This window comes from Lacerta agilis, chromosome Z (genome assembly GCF_009819535.1).
Source record: "Lacerta agilis isolate rLacAgi1 chromosome Z, rLacAgi1.pri, whole genome shotgun sequence".
NCBI lineage: Eukaryota > Metazoa > Chordata > Lepidosauria > Squamata > Lacertidae > Lacerta > Lacerta agilis.
The window spans coordinates 21,494,652-21,507,981 of record NC_046331.1 but is presented as its reverse complement, the minus strand read 5'-3'; the positions used below and the strand labels follow the sequence as shown (position 1 = coordinate 21,507,981).

Genomic DNA, 13,330 nt, shown 5'->3' with positions numbered 1-13,330 from the left:
GACAATGCTGAGGTAGATGAACCCATTGTGTGGATCAGTTCAAGATAGCTTCTTCAGTACAATAAAGAATGAATAAATTCAGTGAATTATTGATGGCTTTGCAACTTGAATTATGGAAGGAATTAACACAGTCATTTATCCCAATACCTGCTTCAAGACAAGGATCATTAGCTTGTTTATAGCACAACAGAAGAGAAGGTGCATTAACAAAAAGTGGTAGCAGAGGTAGGAGATCTAGATGACTTAAATAAGTTGTGCTGAAGGCATTAGGGAAATATAGACACAGATAAGATTAGCAGAGAACCTGATCTTGGTAATCATTCATTCCAGACTATATCTTCCCTGTCTATAAATTGATTCCAGATGGTGGCATACCATTGTTAATTTCTAAGCTATATTCCTTAAACAAGGGATACTTCTAAAAATAATCCTCATCCAAATTTCTACCTGAATTCTGGAGTTCTGAATTACAGTGCCTGGTCTCTTTACCCCTCAAAGTGAATTCTGATACATTAGGAATTCTCCATTGTTTTTATCCATCCACACTAGCTTTCCCCTGGCTGTGCTGGCTAGGGTTGATGGGATTTGTAGTCCTAAACATCTGGAGGGCATCAGATTGGGATAGACTGATGGAGAGAGACAGTGAGAGGTAAATAGATAGATATGGGTAATCTATGATTAACAAAAGAGAGGTGTTTTTTTTTAAATGTATATGGCAGAATGTTTTGGCTTCTGCTTTCATCAACTGTTCTGATGAAAATGATGCTGTTTTCAAAGTGGTACTTACAGAGCTTTGAAGATTGACTGCTCAGAAGGGCATCATTCACTGAAACCGAGTGATGCTGCTACTATGCTCCAAGCTGAAGCCATGCAATGTTATTGTGTCCAGTGTGTACACCTTTGCTAACACTGTTGGATCTGTTGGCATCTCTGTATGAATTATTTATAAGTCTGACAGGTTGTGGTTTTCAGAACCGAAATGTTTATGAACCGGCTGCTTCACTTTGGGGGGGGGGGTCAAAATCGCAGATTTGTGGTTTCTAAAATGTGTGCATAGCTTGGTTGTAGTTTTACCTCCATATTACCGGTAGATATGACACCCCCCCCCCCCCCCCAGGATCTATCCATACTGGTGCTTTCACACAGTTGATACAACATTTGGAACTACAAGGATGAGATTCAGGATTGTAGATTTGGAGTTCTAGCAAAATGCTATAAGAAGAGGTCATTCAGAGTTTGCTAACAAGGGGTAGCTTTCCCTGACAAATGAAAAAACAGTGCTTAGAACAATTTATAAGTTACATCAGCTCCACTTATCCAATTATCAAGTGTTCATTAAATAGCACCACTGATACACATCCTTTTCCTTGATGCTCTCCTTGCCATTGAGAACAACAAAATAGCAACTGATTTCTGAAGCAAACCCACTAACACCCATGCCAATCTATCCTGAAAATCCTGCCATCCAAAACATATAAAGAAAAACATTGCCTATACCTTGGTTCTCAAAATGAAACAGGTTTGCATCAGGAAACAAGTGTCACAGAAGGATCTTCCAGTATATTTCATTGCAACATCCTCAGGGTTTCCATCCTGTCTAGAGAAAACCCATTCCACCAAAATAAGGTGACAACAAAGAAAGAACAGTGTATCCCTTTTGTAGTAGATTTTCACCCAGCAGTTCCTAACTATCACCTGACAACCAGAGAAAGCCATACATTGTAGCTTTATTCACGCACATGTGTGTTGGTGATATATAAAGCCGAAGCGGGGGGTGGACAGTGGGCGGTGGACACCGTGGCTAACTTTGTGTGCTCAGTTTCCAAAGTTAATTTTAGAAATGCTCCTAGTTCAGTTGGGATTCAGGAGGTGGGAAACACAGGCAGAGCAAAGCCACAAAACAATATGGGATCAGAATGTTAGAAATCCTTTCATCCCTTTTTTTCAGGCTTGCTCAGCTTCTCTCCACTGTATTCAGTTGTTTAATGGTTGAGTACACTGATTTCCATCCATCCATCTTTTTTTTTTAAGCAGTTTAATCTATGGCTATTCATGCCAGCTTCCCATGAGGGTATTTTTCCATGCGTCATTGCTAGTGGGTTGCTAAAATCTTTGGAGTATCTTCTTCAACATCATAAAATAATTCAGTTGCCAGTAAGAAGATGAAAGATAAGCATCTGATCAGCAATGCAACAAAGTAATTGTCTAGTACTGATTTCTGGAACACCCGCCCAGAACAGCTACATGATGCTGCTTCTTTCTCCTCCCCCCACCCCACCCCCCCTTCCATCTCCTCCTCTTCCTTTCCATCCACAACCTTTCTGTTATGTGAACACACAAGCATAAGAAGAGGCTGCTGGATCACACCACCCTTTTCTCACAGTGGCCACCCAGATTTGTTTGTTTGTTTCATAAAAATTATATAGTATTACCACTTGATTGTAGGAAAAAACCTCAAAGCAGTTTACAAAAAACAAAAACAAAAAAACCACAATCACCCCTAATAAAATTACTAGCAGATTTTTTTACAGCCATGATTTAAAACATACACAAAGTTAAAACCACAAGATAACAGACTAAAATGAATTTAAACTCGTACAAACTTTCTAAACACCTGAGTAGGCTTGTCTAAATAAGAATGTCTTCAGTGGGCACCAAAAGGAATACAGTGATGAACACAAGTAGAACCTGAGTGCAACAACACTCTTCCCTTTTGTGACTTCCATCATCTGGTCTTGAGAAGCATTATTGCCTGTGACAGCAAAGGGAAAACATAGCAACCAGGGCTAGCAGCCATTGCTAGCCTTATACTCTATGAATCTGTCCAGTCCTCTTTTAAAGCCAACCAAGGAGATAACAGTGAATAATCAGGCCAATGGCCCATCTAGTCTCGCATCCTCTTCTCACAGTAGCTACCCAAATGCTTGTAGGAAACATGCAAACAGGACCTGAGCACAAGAGCACTCTCCCCACCTGTGACTCCCAGAAACTGTTATTTAGAAGCATTGCTGCCTCTGACCGTGGAGGCAGAGCATCACCACTGGCTTCATCACTTAGACTTCATCTGCAACTGATGACCCTCGGGGTCCCTTCCAACTCTACAATTCTATGATTTTATGATTCCTATGTTCCTATGTTTCTTTCATAAGATGAGCAGCCTTTTAATGCTACCCTAAGAACTGCCACCTGATGGAGGCATCACTGCCAGCCTATCCATTACAGTTTCATATATTTAAATTGGACGCACTTACCACATTCCTATTCTTACATCAAGGCTCACCACCCAAGTTCCTCCCCCTCCTACCAACTGTTAGCAAACCTCTACTCCACCTGCTTGCGTTTTGATAGATAGCAGTGGAGCTGTATGGAGACGGGAAATTCTTCTGCTGAGTTTCCAAGTGGGTGGGGGAACTCAGCACCCTTCACAAACACATTCTGAGCAAGGCATTCCCAGAATGACTCAGGCCCCAGATACCTGAAAGACCACTTCCTTCCCTGTAGACCCTCCTGGGTACTAAGATCTGCTGAGGGTCCTCAGAAGCTTAGGCTGGTGATGGTCCAGCATTCTCTGTGGCAGCCCCAAAATTGTGGAACTCCCTCAGAGAGTACCCGGTACATCTGGCATCTTCATTATGCAGCTCCCAGTGAATGCTGGAGACACACCTCTTTTTCCTGGCTTTTGATGCATATTTTAGGGCAAACTTAACAACAAGAACAGCAAAAGAACAGGCAGAAATTTGTCCAGGTTCCAAAAAACAGGGTCATTTGGTGACAATAAGTCCCTGGACTACGAGTGTGGTTTGATACCAGTCTTAGCTGGAGACCAGTGTGGGAGGATTCCCAATGCATAAGTAGTTGGTAAGCCTGAGCACATTTTGGAAGCTTAGTAGAAGCTTCTTTGGGTTGCTGTTTGGCAGCTGGGAGCACTGTCTGCAGCCAAGTATGTTCCTTTAGCTCAGGGGTAGAGAACTGCATCCAGCTGATGGGCCAGATCCTTAATTCCTCTCTCCCTCTCCCACTGACCAACTTTTTAAAAGATGCGTAAATTAGTTTTACTGAGAAGTTATTAACAGAACAAACTGCATTATAAAATGCATAGGCTACGTCTGGCAGAGTACTTTGAAAAACCAAAGTATAAATCAGTGGAAGAAATACAGGAGAAGTCAAGAAGAAGCCAAAGTGGCCTAAAAATACGATCAGAAACTACCGGTATCTGCCAGAATTCAGTCTGCTAATGTAAGACCTCAATAATGTAACTTGCCTTGATGAGGTTGTTGTAAATGCCCACATTGTTAACATAGTCTATAAAGGGCCACCATATTGTATCAAGCTTACTTTTATTAGCTGTCCCTCATACTACACTATTTTGGTAAGCTGGTCTTTCAGACAAAACCATATACCATATTTTATCCAAACATCTCCCACAGGCCAACTTTCATGTCCATTATTTTCAAGAGGACTAGCATTGGCACAACCCAGGATGCCAAAGATTTTTACTCCCCTAGTACATAAATTAAATTCATGGGGGACCCCCAAATCCCATTCCTGATTCCCCCCACCTTAACTTGATTATGGCAGGTTCTTTTCTTTTTCAAATTTAGGAAATAAAATGTTGGCTGTGGCTAAACAAATTTGAATCAGAGACCTTACTGGAAATCTCCTACAGATCTGCAAGTAACTCAATCTACCTTCTGCCCACCGCTGATATAGTATATATCAGATTAAAAAATAGCATACATTAGGAAGCTGTATTGTTCCAGATAAGACCGTTCACCTTTCTGGCAACTGCTCTCCAGGATCTTTCCCATCTCTTGCTATCTGAACTTTTTTTGTGGAAGATGCCAGAAATGGATTATGGAATCTTCCGCATGCAGAGCTTATAGCTTATCACTGAACTCTGGGCCCTTATCTCTAGACAGACTGAAACCTATTCTAAACATTTAGAGACAGGAATGGGATAGTGCAAGAAATCACTTGAATATTATTGATTATTGAATCAACTTGAACCATTTTGTGCTGGAATATACTTGAAATTGCATAGATTCGCGGTGGGAGCCTTGAAGTGAAGTATTGAGATAATTATTAAGTAACAAGTTTACCATTTAATGGAGATTCAGACCATTAATTTTCAACAGGGAATGTTTAACATTAACATATAACAGCCACAGAGGAGCTTTAATGCCCCTTCTTACCCTCTTAAGTTGGTAAGGAAGGCAGTTTTGCCATTAAACAGCATACGGATTAATTAAATAATATAAATAAAATTTAAAAATGCAAAAATATCATACCAAATGATCCTCCTATGATAGCCGAATCAATAAGGAGGGAACAATGACCACTGTATTAACATGGAGGCAGCAAGATCTAACAAACCATGTGAACTTGTACTTCCATGTCATGGGTTCAAATTTCAACACAGCCTTGAAGTTTTGAGCCAATCGGTGTCCGATAGTTCAGTTCTTTATTTGTAAGAAAGCCGTCAACTTGTAGCACAGATACAGAATGTGAATCTTTAAGACCTGGTCTATACATGTAGTAGAATGAGGAACTTAGGTAGAATCCTAAGGTGGTTAAGAGTGGCTGTTCCACTTCTGGGTGCAGGCAGGAGACGATGCTTTTGAATGCTCCTTGGTGCAAAAACCTCTCTGTAAGTGGAAGGTTGTCACACCAAGGAGAAATGTCTAAGCCCATGTTCTTGGTCTTCATTTTTAATGCAAGGGAGAATTCAAGAATGGAAGTGGTATCGTCCCATTCTTTCACCATAAGACTATCACCTCCTTCTGCTGCATGTGTAAACTTGGCTATAATCTCCCCTCACATCTTTTAGATGGAAGATTATGGCCATACTGTTTGGTTTCTTCAGTTTGTTGCCCTAGGACAAATTGGCCCTTCATATGTTGCTAATCTACAACTCCCATCAGCCGTAGCTAAGCAAGGCCAATGGCCAGGACTAATGGGAGTTATAGCTCAACATCTGGAGGACCAAAGATACCCCACACCTGCATTAGGACAACATACCCCTACATTGTGGTGCAGTGGTTGAAGTATCACACTAGAAGATGAGAGTTCAAATTCCCACTCGGCCATGAAAGTTACTGGGGGACCTTTGGCCAGATTCTGCCTCTCAGCCTAAGCTACCTCATAGGAAGAGTTGTTGTAGGGATTAAATAGGGGAAGGACTTTGAGCTCCTTGGAGAAAATGGTGGGATATAAATACAATAAATAAACAAACCTGGTGCCCTCCAGGTGCATTGGACTACAATTCCTAGTATGATGGGAACGTTGCCCAAGGGGTGCAAGTTATTATTTTTTCACACCTCCAGAAAGTGTTTGACATTCCATTGTGTCTTCCCATTGACCTCTAAAAGTACGGTAACTGGAGGAGTGGGTTTAATTCAGTTGACCAAAATGAGAAACAAATAGACGATGTGCTAAGGGATGTTCGTCTGAAAAGTTTGTATGAGACATACAAGTTTTTGGTTCACAGGTTTGTGATGATGGCCGCAGCATTATTTTCCTATTCTTGATCGTGAAGAGTCAACTGAAGTAGGTGCCTCTTGAACAAGGATGTTCTTGACCCCTTGTTACAAGAGGGTGGATTTGTGCAGTGAACAGCTTCGTTAAACCATTTCCTCCTACAAGGCCAGCTGATTGAAAACTTCCCTACTTCTTGTAACTCCTTCTGCGAGGTTTTTAGTTCTGCTTTTTGTTTAAATATCTAACTAACTATATAGTTTCTAGTGCGCCATTTTTCTTTTGGCTCTTGATTACCATCTTGAGGCTGAAAATAATAATCATCATCATTTAGATATGAGGAGAGGAGGGTTGCAGCAGCTAGATCATTCCTTGAGTTATAATTGTTAAGATAAAATATAAATTAAAAAAACAATTAATATACATTTCACGGAGTGCTAACTTTTAGATGCATACATTTTAAATAAAATGCTAATGGGGTGCAGAACAGGATAAGTTAGAGACATTCAACTACAAATCATTAGGACTACCAGTTCAAACATTTCATTGCCCACTTGTGGAAGGAGAGGTAGCCTTAAGTCAGGGTGGTCAACCAGGTGGTCAACCAGGTGAAACTGCTGCTGTTGCCCAAACTGACTTGGAACCTTTTCTAGTCCCTGCAAGTGATGAGGAGCCAATGGGCAGTCTGGATGGGTGCAGCCCAAGAACACATCACAGAACCTGGTGGCTCACTGTATGGGGCAATAGGACATATATCTGAGGGTGTCCAGTTGCCTCCAAATAACAGAGCAGGAGATGCAATTTTTGAATGATTAATTGCTGTTGTCATTGTTATTTATTTTTTATCCTGTAATTCATTGCTGAGTGATCCCAATGTAGGCTACATATTGAAAACAAACACACAAACACCACCATTCAATATACTTATCAATGTAACACGTTCCTAGAGGAAGAGTCTGTAGCTCAGTAGCACAGCATCTATTCTCCATGCAGTTTCAAAACTCCCAGGGCTGGGAAAGACCCTGTCTGAAATCCCCAAGAAACCACTGTCAGCCAGTGAACGATACTGAGCTAGGTGAACCAATGGTCTGACTCTATATAAGACAGTTTCCTATGATTCAAATGGCCACTAGCAGCTAATGGTACTAGAAAACACATCCATGTTTGACTTTCTTTAAGTAGCAGGTGTAAGGATGCCCAGTTTTATTTGGAGCCACATTGCAAAGGGAGTTTTAAGCCATAAAAAAGTAAAGGGACCCCTGACTGTTAGGTCCAGTCGCGGATGACTCTCGGGTTGTGGCGCTCATCTCACTTTAGTGGCCGAGGGAGACGGCGTACAGCTTCTGGGTCATGTGGCCAGCATGACAAAGCTACTTCTGGTGAACCAGAGCAGCGCACGGAAACACCGTTTACCTTCCCACCAGGGCGGTACCTATGTATCTACTTGCACTTTGACGTGCTTTTGAACTGCTAGGTTGGCAGGAGCAGGGACCGAGCAACGGGAGCTCACCCCATCGTGGGGATTCGAACCACTGACCTTCTGATCGGCAAGCCCTAGGCTCTGTGGTTTAGACTTAACAAAAATCCCCACCCCTTAAACAGGTGGTATTAACCCTGGAAGAACAGCCCCCCCCCTTGTTGCCTCTTGAAGATAATGGCAACTGTGGGAGCAACTTTCGTTGTAACCATGGATTTTTATCTTAAAGGCAAACCAGTAGACTGAATTCCCACATACACTTTTGCCTTCCTTCCTTCCTTCCTTCCTTCCTTCCTTCCTTCCTTCCTTCCTTTTTCCATGCGGGAAGGGCAGTTCTAGTGTTTGGTCTTAGGCTGCACCACTGTATTGCACGATGTCAGTTAGGATACCTCACAATGTTTCCCACCATAGCCTTTACCACTGTGCACTGCTGATCTGTGCTCCATGGAGGAAGTGTAGGAACAATTATTGTTAAATAAATATGGCACACCATTAATCACAAAAGTTAATAATAGACTATCCATGTTCAGAGGCAGTATACTTTACAGGACATGGGGTTGAGGCAAAAACCAGCCAAGGCCTACTGACTATAAACCCTGCTTGAAGTATTCCCAGAAGCATTTGACCATCCTTGGGCCATTGAATCCCAGACATATTATTGTTGAATCATTTCTGAAGTTTCATAATTCATAAATGGAAATAAATAAATAAATGCCTTTTCAAAAGCTAGTGAGTGAGATGTTGGGGGGGGGGAAGAGGCTGGAGTCATTTGATGGAGTAGGAGTCTCAATATCCTCTTTCGGAGTTGCTTCATCTCTCTTTTTTTTCAAGAGCTTCCTGAAGGTACTTCTTCCTTCGACAGCCTTCTTGGATCCTTCTAATCCTCCCCTCCCCTCCCCTCCCCTCCCCTCCCCTCCCCACTGCACACACCTTCACCCCTCTTCATTCCATTTTCTCCTGCTGTTCTGGATCAGGATGAATGAAATGGCATCAATTCTGCCCACACAGTGCCTCCATCTTCTAGCAAGGCTTTTAATGCCATTGTGCTGTGAATACAAAATATGTTCCACGAGGCTTAAGCTGATTAGCAGTTATTGTGAATCAAGGACCTCTTCAGTCACCTCTATACTTTTGCATTTCACTCTGATGATGGGCATGGAGGGCACTGAAAGAGGCAATTTGGGGCAGCATCAGAGGCTCACCAGGAGAAAGGTTTAGTACAGGGGCTGTTGGGGGAGAACAAAAGGACCTGGATCATGGCAGTGACAATCTCAGACCCTCCAAGTGTCCCTATTTTCCAGGGACAATCCGGGATTTACAGAAGCCATCCCAGTTTCTGATTTGATCCCAAAATGTCCCACTTTTCCTTAGGCTCTCCCTATTTTCATTGGAGAAATGTTAGAGGAGATACAGTCATGGCTTATAGGAGGCCAAAATATTAGGGTTGCCTGGAGTGTGAAAGATAGAGAAAAGAAATGGGCTGCAAGATACATGTTTCCTAAACTGCAGTCAAATTTTCTCAAGTATCAGGCACAAAGCAAAGGTAAACCATGTTGTCCATTAACAGCTATTCCTTGTGTATGGTTTGAAGGCACATGAGCCCATTACCCTTGCTGAAAAGAAGCCGGTCTGGGTCATTGATGGGATGGGAGACCTTCTGAGAACCATACACATGCCTCCTGGTTGTGCGATTGAAGAAAAGTGGGATGCAAATGTTAGAAAATGAATCAAACAAAATTTATAGTGGGGCAATACATTTATTATGCCCTGCTAATTAAAATTTCTCAATAAATTTATTTTACTTCTTTCTTTCATTTAAAAATCAAGCAATAAATGTTGTTTCTGGCATTATTTGAGGGGAGAAAGATAAAAGAAAAAAAAAGAGCTTTTAAAAATATAGATTCCTGATTCTTAAAACTGCAATAGTCCAGCCATTTAGCAGCAGAATCCTAAGCATAACCACTTGTTGGTAAGTCCCATTGACTTAAATAGGCCTTACTCGCAGGTAAGTGTTATAGGACTGCAGCCATGCACAACATGGCTGTGGAGCCAACCCTTCCTTCTTTAAGCATGGCATGAGAGAATCAAGGGCTGATGCCACTTCTAATGCTAAATAGTCTCACCTATGCTGTGATGATGTCAGCAGTCACACCTGTCTGGAAGCAAACAGATTCAATGTCCATTGCTTATTTCCTACTTAACACCATGGTGCTATGCAGAATGCATGGGTTAAGCATGAGCCCAGTATATCAGTGACTAGCATGTTTGCATTAGTTCAGCAAACACTTTAGGACTGGGTCTTTCAAAAGTGGTCAACTGGCATCTGGGCTGCACCATTTGAAACTGAAATAATGAAGCTCTTCTATGCCAGAAGCTCCTTCACTGTAGTGATGGCTGGTGCCCATTAGGACTTGTAGAGTGGAAGGTAGGGAGATCAATGGTAGGTGGAGCCAGAGCAAATGACAGGTGGAGCCAAATCATTCCAGTTTTGCTCCAATTCTTACCCCTGCTGAGTTCTACAAAGGAGAAAACTGAGGCCAAGGAGAAAGGAGCTGTCATCCAGTTCTATTCCAACCTAGTAAGAAGGCAGGCAGGTGGCTGGCTGGGGTTGGTGCAGCAGCGGCATTTGGTTTGCAAGTAAAACTATATGAATTAGGTGGATCAGCACATACTACTGAACTAGAAACCCCTCACCCTACCCACCCCCCGTTACGGTTCTTATTGCCCTCCATGAGTTGGAAGGAGACTGTCTTAAGTAGGGAGGGCTTGCATTTTTTGACTGATCACTTTAAAAGGTTGCCTTTTTAGAACAATCATCTCACAAAGCAGTTTACAATCACTAAAATGCATCAATAGCAATAATTAAAATGTAGCAATAAAACTGCTCAACTTGATTATAAGCGGGCAAATAAACATAATGAAATACACTAAAACTGGTGTTGGACACATGGCCCAACTCTTCTAAATCAACTGCTAGCCTCACATTTAATCCCCAAGGGCCACTCTTTAGAACTCATTCAAAAGAGGTCTGTGAGGGGCCATTGCAGAAAAGGCACTGCTCCTTGTGCTTACCAGCCAAATGATTTTTACTGTTGAGCCTCTAACATAGATTTTAAGGGATGGGTAGGTTCGTATGGGTGCAGATGCCCCCTAAGTTAACTTGGTCCTAAAACAGGGCTTTAAACAGCAGCAAACGACATGGTGAGGCTGTGCCACTCACTTGACATCAGTCCAGTTGAGTTGCTGCAGTATATTGGGATAAGAGAGAGGGAGGGACACTGTGGCAACAAGGTTGGTGTGGTGCAAACATGCCAACAGTGCCAATCCAGCACTCCTGCTGGTGCACTTGCACTCTGCTGTGCTTGTTATCACAACCACTTTGAACTGAGGCAAGATTTTGGAGGCTCTCCGGGCAATTTAGAACAGTGGTAGAATTGGGGTTCCATTTGTGACAGCATAGTTTTTATATTTTTCCTTTTGGTAGTTTTTATTTTACAAAAGTGCCTCTTCCCACCCGCACCCCACCCCCAGACTCTTCTTCAACTCTCTTTCATTCCAAAAATACATCCTTTCAGTTAGTTATTTCAACACATCTACTCCATCTTTCTTTCACAGAGTGGGTTCTGAGACGGTTAACAACGTATCAATACAATGTCATGAAACATTTGCCTTCAAAAGCATCAAAAGCAAAACAAATTACCATTATATTTAATTGTTCAAATTAATTGCCAAATAGATGAACCTAATAACGACCACAAATGTTTTAATGCAGGCAGAAATTGATAGAAACATTCAACAATTAAGATTGCTGTGAAGTTGTGATTGAGCCATAATAGCAACCCACCAGGCAGAATTACCTACCCCTGACTAAGGCTGTAAGAAAGGAGGGGAACCCTCAGCAATGTCTCATGCAAAGATGCAGTGGATGGTCTCAGTGGGCAAATGCTTCCCAGGAGCCTCTGAATAGTGAATGCCTGTGGCACCTTTGTGGTTGTGTTAAGACCAGAGTTTTGGATAAATGCACTTTACATGGGGCTACTTCTAGAAGTGGCTTGGAAACTTGCAAACTGGTGCAAAATGCAGCTGCCATTATGCTGGGGTGGGTGTTGGGAGGAAGCGGAAGGCCTGGACATGTGACACCATTTTTTCACCATAATTGAATGGAGTATGCTGGGAAAGGGCCTGGCTGGCTAAGCAGAAAGTTGAAAGTGGAGCACTCAAAACTGGATGATGATGATGATGATGATGATGATGCAAGTCTTTTAAAAAGAATAAGCTGTTTCATAGAGGGACAACCTGCCAGTGACTACTGCTAGCCAGGATAGCTAAGTGGTACTTCTATATGCAGAGGCTGCCTATCTCTGAACACAAGCCGCTGGGATGCGGGGATAGTAATGGGAGCACACTGTTGCATGTGAGGTTTCCGGAATCCGGAGGCACCTGGTTGCCTTCCCCACCTCCCGCCCCGCTGGAATTGAGATGTTGGACCAGATGGACCTACCCTGCCAGATACAGCATCCAATACCTTTTTCTTCTATTGCTCCTGAGTCACTGCCGCCTCCTTCCCTTGCGGAAGAAATGGAGGTCAGGAGGAAAAGAAAGAGCGGAAGGAAGGAGGAAATGTGGGGCGGGGAGAGGGAGAAGGAAGGAAGGAAGGAAGGAAGGAAGGGGAAGGAATGGAAGGAAGGGGGAAGGGAAGTGTGAAGAAAGAAAGAAAGAAAGAAAGAAAGAAAGGAAAGGGATGAAAGGAGAAATAGGAAGGAGGAAGAAGAAAGGGAAGAAGAAGGAACTTCTGCAGTAACAAGGAAGTAGAAGGAAATTGGATTTTGCTTTTCCATGCTTGGAGCTTTTGCTCCTCTCCAGTTTTTCCTCTCCCTCCTCCTTTTACCCTTTCCTTCTCTTCCTTGCCATTGAGTGACAGCGCCGCCTCTCCTCCGCCCGCCCGCCCGCCTGGCTGCTGGCAATTGATTCGTATGCGAAGGGGGTCCGCCTCGCGACGAGAGATGCGGCAGCAGCAGCAGGAGTGGCGGCGGCGGCGGCGGCGGCTTGAAGAGCCCTCCAGCGCGGCCAGGCTTCTGCTGCTGCTCGGCGCTGCCTTGGCGAACTGAGCGGGCAAAGGCAGCTAGCTCCCCACCCTACCCAAGAGCCGAAGCCACACACACGCGCAAGCTCCTGGGGGAGAAGGACCTTTGCGGGATTCGGCAGCAGCAGCAGCAGCAGCATCCGGCAATCGCAAGCGAAGAAAGAAAAGAAGAAAGCATTGAGGAGACTCCCCTCCCCCTCCTGTGGCTCCTTCCCTTCCTGCTCCCTTCCTTGTGCATCTTCTCCAGCGCTCAACTAGTTGGCGATACTGCTGCTGTTTTGCATCGCAGGTTCCAG

The 13,330-nt window shown here is 43.2% G+C and overlaps 1 protein-coding gene across 4 annotated transcripts in view; it reads left to right on the top strand.

Moving 5' to 3' along the window:
* Positions 1-13,330, top strand: part of ARHGEF9 (Cdc42 guanine nucleotide exchange factor 9) — a 253,933-nt gene that overhangs the window by 111,752 nt on the left and 128,851 nt on the right. The window lies entirely within an intron of this gene.